The sequence below is a fragment of the Macaca nemestrina genome, chromosome 4 (genome assembly GCF_043159975.1).
Source record: "Macaca nemestrina isolate mMacNem1 chromosome 4, mMacNem.hap1, whole genome shotgun sequence".
NCBI lineage: Eukaryota > Metazoa > Chordata > Mammalia > Primates > Cercopithecidae > Macaca > Macaca nemestrina.
The window spans coordinates 110,534,787-110,549,874 of NC_092128.1; the positions used below are offsets into that span (position 1 = coordinate 110,534,787).

The window sequence follows — 15,088 nt, forward strand, 5'->3', positions numbered from 1 at the left end:
TATGCCGAATTTTGGGGTCTCAGTTTTTGAATCCCAACACAGTCCGTTCTTTGAAAAGTGCAACAGATTAATAAGCATGTAGCTTATTTTAGATTTAAAGATTTGGAGATATAACCTTAAATACTGGATTTTTATAAATGTAGCTAGGGTCTTCCTGAAACTGCCTTTGCAAAATTGTGACTGAGACAGTGAAAGAGATCTAACCTTACTGACTCCATCTTGCTTCTTGCCTCCAAGCTGTCCTTGTTCATTCCTGGGCGTAGGCTGAACTAACTTTAGGAGAAACTTAGTTTATAGCTTATAGTTTAAACAAAGACTGTAACAGCCCTTTCCCAAAGCAGACCTCCTTCTTGTCTGGGGACTAGATTGCCTTTGTAGGACTAGCATTAGCCACAAGATTAGAAATTATGGCTTAGGGCCGGGCGCAGTGGCTCATGCGCATAATCCCAGCACTTTGGGAGGCGAGTGGATCACTTGAGACCAGGATTTCAAGACCAGCCTGGCCAACATAATGAAACCCTGTCTCTACTAAAAATATAAAAATTGGCCAGACGTGGTAGCTCACGCCTGTAATCTTAGCATTTTGGGAGGCCGAGGCAGGTGGATCACCTGAGGTCAGGAGTTTGTGACCAACCCGGCCATCATGGTGAAACCCTATCTCTACTAAAAATACAAAAAATTAGCCAGGCATGGTGGCAGGCACCTGTAATCCTAGGTGCTCAGGAGGCTGAGGCAGGAGAATTGCTTGAACTCAGGAGTTGGAGGTTGCAGTGAGCTGAGATCGCGCCAGTGCACTCCAGCCTGGGCAACAAGAGAGAAACTCCATCTCAAAACAAACAAACAAACAAATACAAAAATTAGCAGGGTGTGCTGGTTCATGCCTGTACTCCCAGCTACTCGGGAGGTTGAGGTGGGAGAACGGCTTGAACCCAAGAGGTGGAGGTTGCAGTGAGCCAAGATCGTGCTGCTGCACTCCAACCTGGGCGACAGATTGAGACCCTGCCTCATAAAAATAATTATGGTTTAGGAGTCATGCGGCTGGAGGCTGCAAGATTCTGACACTCCCAGAACTGCTCCTAAGATCAGTGCTTAAGATATTTTGCAGACCCTACACTTGATGGATCAGGTGGCCTCACCCAGATTAATAAACTGGTTCATCTGATCTTATGGCCCCCATCCAGGAACTGACTGATCAAGAAGACAGCTCTGACTCCCTAGGACTTCATTCTGACCAATCAGCACTCCTGGCTCACTGGCTCCCCCGATCCTCATCAAGTTATCCTTAAAACCTCTGCTTGCTGGGCCAGGCAAGGTGGCTCCTGCCTGTAATCCCAGCACTTTGGGAGACTGAGGCAGGTGGATCACTTGAGGCCGGGAGTTTAAGACCAGCCTGGCCACCATAGTGAAACCACATCTCTACTAAAAATACAAAAACATTAGCTGGGCGAGGTGGTGGGCGCCTGTTATCCCAGCTACTCGGGAGGCCAAGGCAGGAGAATCGCTTGAACCCAGGTTGTGAACGTTGCATTGAGTCGCGATCAGCCATTGCACTCCAGCCTAGGGAACAAAAGCGAAACTACTCACACACACACACACACAAACAAACAAAAACAACGACAAAACTCTGCTCTCTGAATGCTGGGGAGACTGATTTGAGTAATAATAAAACTCTGGTCTTCATTCAGCTCTGCGTGAATTACTCTTTCTGGATTGCAATTCCCCTGTCTTGATGATTGGCTCTATCTAGGCAGTGGGCAAGGGGAACCCCTTGGGCAGTTACATTCCTAGGCCTTAGCCAGGGAATTACCATTTATATGATGATGAGTTCAGGGAAAAAGAGATGAAGAGACAGGGAGAAAGTTTTATCTTGGGCCGGGCACAGTGGTTTACGCCTGTAATTCCAGCACTTTGGGAGGCTGAGGTAGGCAGATTGCAAGGTCAGGAGATCGAGACCATCCTGGCCAACATGGTGAAACCCTGTCTCTACCAAATTACACACACACAAAAATAGCTGGGCGTTGTGGCGCACACCTGTAGTCCCAGCTACTCGGGAGGCTGAGGCAGAAGAATCACTTGAACCCGGGAGGCAGAGGTTGCAGTGAGCTGTTATCGCACCCCTGCACTCCAGCCAGGCGATAGAGTGAGACTCCGTCTCAAAAACCAAAGCAAAACAAAACAAAACAAAAAAAAGTTTTATCTTGGATTACCTAGAGGTAGAAAAGTTAAGAACTGGAGGTGGCTTCCAGTCATGTGACCTGAGCACATGAGGCCAGTGGAATGCTGGCGCTGAAAGCATCTATGTGGCAGCTGGACATGTCCTTTTCACTGGCTTCAGCTGCCTTTTTTAGATGAAGATTGTATTCACAGTGACTGTGAGCTCCTTAGGTGCAGAAACTGAATTAGTGTTAAACACTGTTGTGTATGCCTGGCATGGCATGAGGACAGTATAGGTATTTCCAAGATCTCTCTTCAAGGCCATCCTTGGATCCCAGAGCCTGAGACAGTGTTAGGGATCTTGGAAGCACTGCCAACATGTCTGACATTCAAGAAGCCACTAACAGCTCCTAATTGTAAACCTGCATGAGAACCAGAGGTCTGCACAAGTGACAGAAAGTGACCTCAGAGGTGAGTCTCAGCTTCCTCAAGTCACTATGTAACTGCCCAGTTATTCATTGTGCTCAGTGACCCAGATACCGTTTAATTCATGCATAGCCAGCTGTATAAGAGACTGGGGATTTATTACTCCAATCAGTCTCCCCGAAAATTTGGAGACTGAAGTTTCTAAGGATAACTTGGCAGGTTGGGGGCCAGAGGATAGGCAGTGCTGATTGGATGGGTCAGAGATGAAGTCACAGGGGTCAAAGTGGGTTTTTCTAGCTGTCTTTTGTTTCTGGGTGGGATCACAGAACAGATTGAGCCAGATTATTGGCCTGGGTGGCACCAGCTGGTGCATCAGAACACAGGGTCTAGGAAATATCTTCAGCACCAATGTTAGGTTTTACAATAGTGATGTTATCCCTAGGAGCAACTGGGAAGGTTCGGAATCTTGCACCCTGTGGGTGCGTGACTCCTAAACCATAATTTCTAATCTTGTGGTTAATTTGTTAGTTTTACAATGGCAGTCTTGTCCCCAGGAAAGTAAGGGATTTGATTTGGGAAAGGACTTTTACTGGCTTTGTTTCAAAGTTCCACTTTAAACTACGTTCTACCCAAAGATAGTTCATCCTATGCCCAGGAATAAACAAGGGCAGCCTGGAGGTTAGAACCAAGATGGAGTCAGTTAGGGCATATCCCTTTCACTGTTGTAACTTTCTCACTGTTTTAGTTTTTGTAAAGGTGATTTCAACTATTGGAGCCAGCTTTGACCAAGCAGCTGTGGATGGAAGTGAGAGACAAATTGGGGTCACCATACAATCAGCAGAGACCAATGCAAGATATATTTTGTCATTTCAGTGAAAATTTGGCTCAGGTTTATTGTCCGAGATCAGTTGATAACTTGTGGTTGTTCAGGAGTTTCAAGATTACTAGTTTAGAAAAACAAAGAAATTCTAAAGGATTTTGAAGACTTGGCTGGAAAACTCCCATGGTCAAACACTTTAATTATAAGGAAAATTAATGCTGATTTTTTTTTTTTTTGAGATGGAGTCTTGCTCTGTTGGCCAGGTTGGAGTGCAGTGGTGTGATCTTGGCTCGCTGTGCAACCTCCACCTCCCTGGTTCAAGTGATTCGCCTGCCTCAGCCTCCTGAGTAGCTGGGACTACAAGCACCCACCACCACACCCGGCTAATTTTTGTATTTGTATTTTTAGTAGAGATGGGGTTTCACCATATTGTCCAGGCTGGTCTCGAACTCCTGACCTTGTGATCTGCCCGTCTCAGTCTCCCAAACTGCTGGGATTACAGGTGTGAGCCATTGCGCCCAGCCAATTAATGTTGATTTTAAGGGAAAAAAGAAAAAAAAAAAAAGCTCAAAAAGATAATTCAGAATTCAAGTAAAAGTAAGGTTGATGATGGATAAGAAGTCCAAACAGATGAAAGAGATGTTAAAAAAAGAGTTCATTCACTACAATGTTTTAGATTCACACATCTTAGATTATTGTGAAAATCCAGCCATCAAAGGAGATAGCAACATTAGTAGGTGATGATTTGGCATCTTGCAAAGATGAGACTGATGAAAGCAAAAAAGAAGAAACAGCATCAAGTGTCAAGTTTAGAGTCATGTGCAACAGAGTAGGAGAGAAACCTTGCTTTCCCTCAAATGAGGCTGGAAGAGATTCTGGGGGTGATGTTTAAGGCTATTTTAAGTGGAAGGCCGACATGACCAACTTTGATGTTGCGATTCTTTTGACTATCCATGATATAATTGTGGGCATGGCATCGACTAAAGCGAGTCTCCATTGAAGACATATCACACATTTTGGACCTATGACTCTTTTGTACCTATCAGTATTTTGGACCTATGGGCACATTTTGGACCTATCAACTCTTGCCCCTGGGATATCCAGCCTCTGTGGTCTGCTACCTTATGTTATAATAGTCAATCCAATGTGTGGAACAGGGGCAATACCAATAGAGGGGACTACTGAATGTTTTCACATTATATTCTGGTGATAATAATCCCCTGGTTGTGAATAGAGCAGCAAGCAATGTCACATCTTTATTGATCAAGAGCCAAATTAAAGAAGGCTAACCATCCAGAAGCTTGCCCATAGATGCTGTTCAATGGGATATCTGCAATCTGCCATTGAGAACTGGCTCTGTGGATATTGTTGTAGCAGATTTGCCATTTGGAAAAAGGATGGTATCCAAGAAGAGAAACTGGAACCTTCATCCAGCTTGCCTACGGGAGATGAGTTGTGTCTGTGTACACCTACAACAGGCCAAGCTGTACGATGTACTCAGGATGCGAAATGCTTTACCAAAGCATTATCTGGCATGTGACGTGTATGGTGAAAAGTGGATACAGTTCGGGTGAACACTGGGGGTCCTTGTGCTGCAGTTTATATTTTGAAGTGTACACCTCAAGCTTTTGTTCATCCTTCAGAACAAGATGGAGAAACAGGAACTCTGGTAATGCAAAGATTGAAGATGACTAATAATACTCGTATTTCCCAACACTGGAAATGTCAGCATGAAGAACTTGCTTTAAGAGCAAAACAGTATTAACAAAAGTGCAGTCTGCACTCTTTAAACCTGTTCAAAGCTCTTCACCCTAGTTGGCAAAAGATGTGAATGTAATGTAATGAGATTGAAAGAGTCTTATGAGAAAGCAGAGCTTTTCCTTAGCACTGTTTTGTATTTTGGGCAATTAGTATTTTGCTTACAATGCTTTTAAAGATGCCTAGTGAAATGCCTAGTAAAACGCTGTGAGATTTGGGTGTAGAACATTTTATTTTCAGGCTTAAAACTTTTTTTTTTAAAAAAGTATAGTTTTTTGTAGAGATAGGGGTCTCACCATGTTGCCCAGGCTGGTCTTGAACTCCTGGACTCAAGCAATCCTCCCAAAGTTTTGGGATTACAGGTGTGAACCATGGCACCTGACCTATTTTCAGGCTTTACAAGCTGTTTTCTGTTGTGCCAAGTGCAAAGCTACTCTGGCCTAAAGGAAAGGCAGAGAACATAATTACATCTTAGGCCACATTTCATTGCCTACGTATCTGTGCTATTCAGTTGTTCAAATTCTTTAACTCTAGAAGTGAAGTATTGCATTTTGTGAACAATGTTTGCCCCATAAGATGAAATCTCACAAGTCCTATAGAAAAGTTTACCATCTGCCTTAAAAATTAAAATGCATATCTGTTATTCAGGTTAATATGCATCTGTTATTCAGAACTAAAATAGAGGATTAGGATTTATCAAAGGGATTGCAAAAATACTGTTGTTAGTAGTAGCATAGAGCATTACTATTTGTAAATAGCAGAGGCAGGGCGCGGTGGCTCATGCCTGTAATCCCATCAGTTTGGGAGGCCGAGGCGGGTGGATCACCTGAGGTCAGGAATTGGAGACCAGCCTGGTCAACATGGTGAAACCCTGTCTCTACTAAAAATAAAAAAATTAGCTGGGTGTAGTGGTGCACGCCTGTAATTCCGGCTACTTGGGAGGCTGAGACAGGGGAATTGCTTGAACCCAGGAGGTGGAGGTTGCAGTGAGCCAAGATTGCACCACTGCACTCCAGCCTGGGCAACAGGGCGAGACCCCGTCTCAAAAAAAAAAATTAAAAAAATAACAAAAAATAACAGACACGTTGGTATTTGAGGCCAACAAAGCAAATTAAAAGAAATTTTTTCTTCCAGTTTAAAAAAAAAAAAAAAAGGACAAATGAAGAACTGGGATGATGCATGTGAGCTTATAGTGGCTGTCCTGTGAGCTAAGGGGAAAGGACCCTGCTCGTTTTTGTGAGCAACGTAGGTATGGTTCCCACAAAAAGACCCTTGCAGCACTGTTGAGGGAAGCCCAACATTAGAAGACAAGATCCTAGATAAGGCAGTGCTTTTATGAAATATGCTTCCAGTGGCTAGGGGCTATCTTCAAGTGACATTGTATGCAGAAGACATCACCAGACCAAAAAAAAACATCAAGGAACATTTGAGCACCCAAGCCTCTTGGGGAGCCCCATAAATACTTGGTTATTATTGTTAATAACTGGTTATTAATAATGTGGTGGTGTGTGTTTGGAAGTTCTGCTTTAATGCAAGTAAGGGTAACAAGTCAAGGAAATTTAAGTCTAAATGTAAATGGGACCTTGTCTAGTTCTATAAGGCTGAGGAGTTTTACTTAGGATACCTAAGATTTTTTTCTTTCTTCTTTCTTTTTTTTTTTTTGTTTTGGCGATAGAGTCTCTCTCTGTAGCCCAGGCTGGAGTGCAGCATGTAATCCTGGCTCACAGCAACCTCTATCTCCTGGGTTCAAGCGATTCTCCTGCCTCAGCCTCTGAGTATCTGGGATTACAGGCGTGCGCCATCATGCCTGGCTAATTTTTGTGTTTTTTGTAGGGATGGGGTTTCACCATTTGGCCAGGCTGGTCTCGAACTCCTAACCTGAAGTGATCCACCTGCCTCAGCCTCCGAAAGTGTTGGGATTACAGGCGTGAACCACCGTGCCTGGCCTAGGATACCTAAGAGTTTTAGTGCCGACTGGGCGCGGTGGCTCATGCCTGTAATCCCAGCACTTTGGGAGGCCGAGGTGGGCAGATCACGAGGTCAGATCGAGACCATCCTGGCTAACACAGTGAAACCCCCTCTCTACTAAAAATACAAAAAATTATCCTGGTGTGGTGGCGGGCGCCTGTAGTCCCAGCTACTGGGGGGGCTGAGGCAGGAGAATGGCATGAACCCTGAAGGCAGAGCTTGCAGTGAGCCGAGATCGTGCCACTGCACTCCAGCCTGGGCAACAGTGAGACTCCGCCTCAAAATAAAAGAAGAATATTTTTAGTGCCTTGTCTTAAAAAAAAAAAAAAAAAACTACACTTGGGAGCCCAATATGTAAGAGCAAATGGGCTATATTCAAAGGAGGAATTGGAGTCCCAGAGACCTGCTCACTCTGTACTCCTATTTTAACTACCCCCCTACCCCCTCACCACCTCTGAGGTGGTGGCTTCTGGTGGCACCTCTGAGGAATTCCCAAGGCTCTGCAGAAAGGGTTTGAAAGCCACTATTTTTTCTTTGGTTACTTTTACTATGTATTATTAAGAAGTAAATATTGGACAGGCGTGGTTGTTCACTTGAGGACAGGAGTTCGATACCAGCTTGGACAACGTGGTGAAACTTCCATCTCTACTAAAAATACAAAAATTAGCCGTGCGTGTTGGCACACATCTGTAATCCCAGCTACTTGGAGGCTGAGGTACAAGAATCACTTCAACTCGGGAGGCAGAGGTTGCAGTGAGCCAAGATGGCACCACTGCACTTCAGCCTGGGTGACAGAGCAAGACTGTCTCAAAAAAAAAGGGTACATATTTTCATGTTTCTGCATGGTCAGGGCTTTCTGAGCGTAGAAAAGTAGAACCTGGGTTAAAAGACAAGCCTTGGGAGTTAAAAGATGACTTAAGGGATATAAAACCCAGAGCGCTGGAGGCATTCCCAAGATTATAAACCCAGTAACATTTATCTTACCTTCTCCTGGAGACATTTATTTATGTTCCAAAGGGTAAGATCCCGGGGAATCTTCCCCTTTTCTTCCCAAGGAGAATTTGCTTACTGTAGGTAGATTAGCTTTCTTTCACTTTCTTAGGCGAAGGCGGCAGCTGGGCAGTTATCCTGTACAAACTTACAGATTCAAAATTTTGGGATTCTTCTCCTGTAGTTCAACCCTTACCTATAAATGGGTTTTCATTGCATTGTCTATGGGGTATTAGGTATGGGAAAATTATGTATTTCTTGACTTAAGTAATAATAACTCTGATCTCTGCTCCAGAAACTTTGTGTTTACTTTCAGGTTACAAGAATGAATAAATATAGAGATTAAAAACTTAAATATTTTTATGTAAAACACTTCTTAGGAGAATATACTTAATAATGTATCTGTACAGAAATGATTGTATGTATACTTCAGGTTTAAGCTTTACCTTAGTATCCCTGAAACTTTTCAGATTATCTCAGTTTTCCTTATAGAGGTGCTTATTATTAGCTGTTTCATGTTAAAGACTACTAATAGTGGAAAAGTAAATGCTTCTATAGGATGTGATTAGCTCACTCATTGATAGGGTTAGACCTGCACTGAGCACAGTAGATTACTTAACTGTCACTTAAATAATGATCTCATTGATAAAGGGAGAATTAGAAGTGGCTTGTTTTCAAGGGTTTCTGAGAGCCGGATTCTACTGCTTCATTAAAATGTGATATTTTGGGGCCAGGCATAGTTGCTCACGCCTGTAATCCCAGCACTTTGGGAGGCCGAGGCAGGCAGATCATGAGGTCAAGAGTTCAAGACCAGCCTGGCCAACATGGTGGAACCCCGTCTCTACTAAAAATGCAAAAATTAGCCAGGTGTGGTTGTGCATGTCTGTAATCCCTGCTACTCGGGAGGTTGAGGCAGGAAAATCGCTTGAACCTGGGAGGTGGAGGTTGCAGTGAGCCGAGAGGGCACCACTGCACTCCAGCCTAGGTGACAGAGCAAGACTCCATATCAAAAAAAAAAAAAAAAAAAAAAAGTGGTATTTTCATTTCCAATTATGCAAGGTAGTCAAGCACAAGAGAAATGTTTTATACATATTTACTTCTTTGTAGACTAATATTCCTCACCCAAGTGTAACACAGGTATTAATGCATTAACTTATGCTTATAAACATTTTCACTGAAAATAATAACATTACTGACAGATTATTTCTATATGAAGAAAAACAGAGTATGAATATTGTTTTCCAGATACAAAGACTAAAAGTTTATTTAAAAATGAGTAAATATGGCTGAGTGTGGTGGCTCACGCCTGCAATCCCAGCACTTTGGGAGGCCAAGGCAGGCAGATCATCTGAGGTCAGAAGTTCGAGACCAGCCTGACCAATATGGTGAAACCCATCTCTACTAAAAATACAAAAATTAGCTGGGCGTGTTTGGCATGCGCCTGTAGGCCATACTACTCGGGAGGCTAAGACAGGAGAATTGCTCGACTGGAGGCTCAGAGGTTGCAGTGAGCTGAGATGGTGCCACTGCACTCCAGCCTGGGTGACAGAGTAAGATTCTGTCTCAAATAAATAAATAAATAAATAAATAAGTAAAATAAATAAATAAAATGCGTAAATAAATTTTTTATGTCCCTAGCATTTACATATTTGTATTTTTTTCAATTGTTAAAATGATGGATACATTTTGCAGAAAATGTGAAATATTTAGGAAAATAGAAAGCAAGGAAAAATACAGATCTCTTTTTAAATTTGTATTTCTTGAGACAGGGTCTGGCTCTATTGCCTATGATGAAGTGTAGTGGCATGATCACAGCTCATTGTAGCTTTGACCTCACTGGCCCAAGTGATCCTCCTACCTCAGCCTGCTTTTGTATTTTTTTTTTTTTTTTTTGCGATGGAGTCTCGCTCTGTCGCCCAGGCTGGAGTGCAGTGGCACGATCTGGGCTCACTGCAAGCTCCGCCTCCCGGGTTCAGGCCATTCTCCTGCCTCAGTCTCCCGAGTAGCTGGGACTACAGGCGCCCGCTACCACACCCGGCTAATTTTTTGTATTTTTAGTAGAGACGGGGTTTCACCATGTTAGCCAGGATGGTCTCGATCTCCTGACCTCGTGAACCGCCCGCCTCGGCCTCCCAAAGTGCTGGGATTACAGGCGTGAGCCACCGAGCCCGGCCTGTATTTTTTTAATAGAGACAGGATTTACTCATATTGCTCAGACTGGTTTCCAGTTCCTGGGCTCAAGTGATTTGCCTGCCTTGGCCTCCCAAAGTGCTGAGATTATAGGTGTGAGCCACCACGTCTGGTCAGATAATTTCTTTATGGCCGGTTTTTACACAGATATGGCAGAGAGACAATTGGAGTAGTATTTTTAAGTTTTGTGGCTGGCATTGGGGAAAAGAGGTCTGGTTTTTGTGACCCTTGTTGGGGAAGAAGTTGTTTTTTGTTGTTTTTTGTTGTTTTTTTCGTTGTTGTTTGTTTGTTTGTTTCTGAGACTGAGTCTCGCTCTGTTGCCAGGCTGGAGTGCAGTGGCGTGATCTCGGCTCACTGCACTCTGCCTCCTGGGTTCGAGCGATTGCCCTGCCTCAGCCTCCCGAGTACAGGTGCACACCACCACGCACAGCTAATTTGTTTGTATTTTAGTAGAGAGGAGGATTCACCATGTTGGCCAGGGTGGTCTCATTTCCTGACCTTGTTATCTGCCCACCTTGGCCTCCCAAAGTGCTGGAATTACAGGTGTGAGCCACCGCTCCTGGCTGAATTCTAGTTTTTATAGCTATCCTCAGAGGAGAATGGGATTGAGAGATAGGAAGGCAGGAGGTCAGAGAAAAACTTTGGCTTCTGAGGCTGCTGTGATGCCTACATTTTAGGGTATGGTTTCTATGCTTCAACAATGGTAAACACCTACCTTTCTTCTGGGAGGGAGTCTGGAATTGTGGTACATGGTATGCAGACAGTGCCTATGTAAATAGTGTTCATTGAAAACCGAGGTTCTGAGTCTCTAATAGATTTCCCTGGGCACAAACTTTGCATGTTTCTATATCTATTTTTTGTTGTTGCCGGAGAAAGAAGCATACCTGATGTGGCCTTCCATGAGAGCAAAAGAACATAAGCAGCCTTTGCATGGCATGAATTTTTTCCATCTCTACCTGTGTCTTTTCCTCTTGTTGGTCCTGTCATATGTCATTTTGCTGTAGTAAACCTTAGCTCTGTATACAACCAGATGATTAGGTCCTGTGGATCCTCCTAGCAAATCACTGAAAATATGGGTGGTCTTGGGAATCCCTGAAACAATACCAAAGGCAGAAACCATAAAATAATTTTCTTTTTTTTAAAGATGGAGACCCGCTCTGTCGCCCAGGATGGAGTGCAGTGGCGCAATCTCGGCTCACTGCAACCTCTTGCTCCCAGGTTCAAGCGATTCTTCTGCTTCAGCCTCCCAGATAGCTGGGATTACAGGCGTGTGCCCCCACACCTGGCTAGTTTTTGTATTTTTAGTAGAGATGGGGTTTCACCCTGTTGGCCAGGCTGGTCTCGAACTCCTGACCTCAGGTAATCCACCCTCCTTGGCTTCCCAGAGTGCTGGGATTACAGGTGTGAGCCACCATGCCCAGCTAATTTTTGTATTTTAGTAGAGACGGGGTTTCACTATGTTGGCCAGGATGGTCTTGAAGTCTCCTGGCCTCAGGTGATCTGTCCACCTCGGGCCCCACAAAGTCCTGGGATTACAGGTGTGAGCCACCATGCCTGACCCTTGAATTTTTTTTTTCTTTTTTTTTTTTTTAAAGACGGAGACTGCTCTGTCATGCAGACTGGAGTGCAGTGGCGCAATCTTGGCTTGCTCACTGCAACCTTCTCCTCCTGGGTTCAAGTGATTCTCCTGCCTCAGCCTCCCAAGTAGCAGGGACTACAGGCACCTGCCACCACGCCTGGCTAATTTTTTTGTATTTTTAGTAGAGACAAGGTTTCATCATATTGGCCAAACTGGTCTCGAACTACTGACCTTGTGATCCGCCTGCCTCGGCCTCCCAAAGTGCTGGGATTACAGACGTGAGCCACCGCGCCTGGTCTGAATTGTTTATGTAAAGAGAAAATATGGAAATTAATTGCAAAAGTTGAGGATTTGGCCAGGCACGGTGGCTCACTCCTGTAATCCCAGCACTTTGTGAGGCCAAGGCGGGCGGATCACGAGGTCAGGAAATCAAGACCACGGTGAAACCCCGTTTCTACTAAAAATACAAAAAATTAGCCGGGCGAGGTGGCGGGTGCCTGTAGTCCCAGCTAGTTGGGAGGTTGAGGCAGAAGAATGGCATGGACCCGGGAGGCAGAGCTTGCAGTGAGCCGAGATCGCGCCACTGCACTCCAACCTGGGGGACAGAGTGAGGCTCCATCTCAAAAAAAAAAAAAAAAAAAAAAAAAAGTTGAGGATTTTTTTTTTCTGTTTTTATTGTGTCTCTTTTATTTACTTTATTAATGTAACAGAGGCTTCAGAAAATTAATATTAATTAGTTGTATTGGAAGGTGAATTCCTATTTTATTTTTTATTATGCATAAACATTTGATGCTGAAAATTCATGTCCCCTCTGCCTCCAGAGATTTCAGAAAAAGAAATCTAATTAAAAATTATCATCTCGATGTGATTCTTTTGTGAGTGATTGTGTTAAAGAGGAATAAAGTGGATGATGATGAGACAATAATTAATCTGTAATTATGTCAATACATACTCATGAATTTCCATGATGAACAGAACTGAAGCCTCCTTGAGTCCATGAAGATCTTTTACTCTCCTTTTCCACGAACCTCGTTTCTTATTTCCCATGAACCTAGAAATTGAAAACAATTATTGCCTGGTGACTCCCAAATTATAATTTCCCTGGAATGTCTTCCAGTGGATACTAATTTTCCAGGTACCATCAACTCCTAAAATTTCCTGTCAAACTAGGTTGTTAGGAACAGAGCTTCTTCCATGACTTTGGACACATGCTGGAAAGGAAACATCATGCTGTTACAGATAAAGCTTCAGCAGATTAAGAGAGCATGCTTTGAAGCGAGGCCCATTTTCTGCCTCTTCGTGCATAAGGTCTGGTGGTTAAGTTCTCTGTGAATCATCAAATTAAAAAATTATTTTGGTGTATATCAAAGGTTTCTGTTTCATATTGCTGTTTGAGCAGTTTGTTTTGTGACTTGGCCTTTAAAAAAGTTTTTTAATCTCAGTAGTTGGCTAGTACGGGTGGGAAGAGATGCCATGATTCCTGTCACACAGATGAGCCACTTGTGTGGGCATCTGTCAATTATCCCTGCTCTGGTGTTGCTCAAGTTTATTTGTGTCGTCTAAACCCCAGGGCCAAGTACCAGGGGAGTCCTACCAAGCAGCTTTGGCAAGCATAGAATTGATGGCAGCTTCATTATAATTATACTTCTTTGCATGGTTGACCAGCTGTATCATCATAATAGCTTTCCATACTAGAGGCCAAAAAGACAGAGAGATATACAAGCTGCTCAATATATTTCAACAAATTACATTACAATTTATGCCTTTTCCAACTGTTTTATGCCTTGTAATCATCCCCTACTCCCACCCAGCCCATCAGTTCTTTCACAAATAGGCAAAATTTGACTGTAGATATCCTTTTTAAGTATAGTGCATTAAGAAATGATTTTTTTCTTGTTCCTTAGAATAATCATACTAAGATTATTGTTTTCAAACAAGAAGTTATTTGCTGTAATAGATCATGTGACTGTATAATACATATATAGTAATGATGATAGTAATAACAATTGCAGGCCAGGTGTGGTGGTTCATGCCTATAACCCCAGAGCTTTGGGAGGCTGAGGCTGGCGGATCACTTAAGATCAGGAATTCAAGACCAGCCTGGCCAACATGGGGAAACCCCGTCTCTACAAAAAATATTTTAAAATTTGCTGGATGTGGTAGCACGCACTTGTAATCCCAGCTACTCGGGAGGCTGAGGCAGGAGAATCACTTGAACCCAGGAGGTGGAGGTTGCAAGGAGCCGAGATTGTGCCTCTGCACTCCAGCCTGGGTGACAGAGCTAGACTCCGTCTTTAAAAAAATAAAAATAACAATTGCAACTTTTAGTAGCATTTACTTTATGCCAGGGAGTGTACTAAACACTTTATATACAACATTTCATTTAAAACTTGCAAACTCAATGAGACAGGTGCTTCAGATGAGGAAAGGGAAGCTTTGATAAGTGGAGTTACCTCATGCAATGTCACTGAGCTTGTATATAGTAGAGCAGGGAGTTGAATCCAGGCAGTCTGCTCTTAATGATTTAAAACTCACTCATTGATTTTGACTTAAATATGCTCTAGAAGTCCTTTCTGAGTGTCTTATCAGATAATAAAAGTAAAATTCCATTGCCTGATATTAAATGAATTCGGTTTAAAAGTTTTTGCTTCATTAAATGGCCAACTATTACATGAAACGATATTCAACATCATTAGTCATCAGTGAGATGCAAATTAAAACCACAACAAGAAACCTTTATATGCCCATTCGAACAGCTAACATTAAAAAATGAACAATTCCATGGCTGGGCGTGGTGGCTCACATCTGTAATCCCAGCATTTTGGGAGGCTGAGGCAGGTGGATCACCTGAGGTCAGGAGTTTGAGACCAGCCTCGCCAACATGATGAAACCCTGTCTCTACTAAAACTACAAAAATTAGTCAGGCATGGTGGTGGGTGCCTGTAATTCCAGCTACTTGGGAGGCTGAGGCAGGAGAATTGCTTGAACCCAGGAGGTGGAGGTTGCAGTGATCCAAGTTTACGCCACTGCACTCCAGCCTGGGTGACAGAGTGAGACTCTACCTCAAAAAAAAAAAAAAAAAAAGAACAATTCCTATATTTCAAAGATGTGGAACATATGTAACTCTTACACAATGTGGTACAAGCATTTTAGAAATCTGTTTAGGCTGTTTCTTAAAAAGCTGTACATGCACTTACCATATA

At 43.2% G+C, this 15,088-nt stretch overlaps 1 protein-coding gene and 1 pseudogene across 3 annotated transcripts in view; both read left to right on the forward strand.

The window, feature by feature from the left end:
- LOC105497746 (succinyl-CoA:glutarate-CoA transferase) overlaps positions 1-15,088 on the forward strand; it is a 749,568-nt gene that overhangs the window by 19,410 nt on the left and 715,070 nt on the right. Inside the window, exon 1 of one of the 3 annotated variants that reach the window (XM_071095074.1) lies at positions 8,076-8,144. The exons of the other annotated variants lie outside the window; for them this stretch is intronic. The gene's annotated coding sequence lies outside the window, so the exon portion shown is untranslated. Of the gene's footprint in view, positions 1-8,075; positions 8,145-15,088 lie in introns of those variants that run through there. 3 annotated transcript variants of the gene reach the window in all.
- LOC105497744 (tRNA (guanine(6)-N(2))-methyltransferase THUMP3-like) lies at positions 1,746-7,093 on the forward strand (annotated as a pseudogene).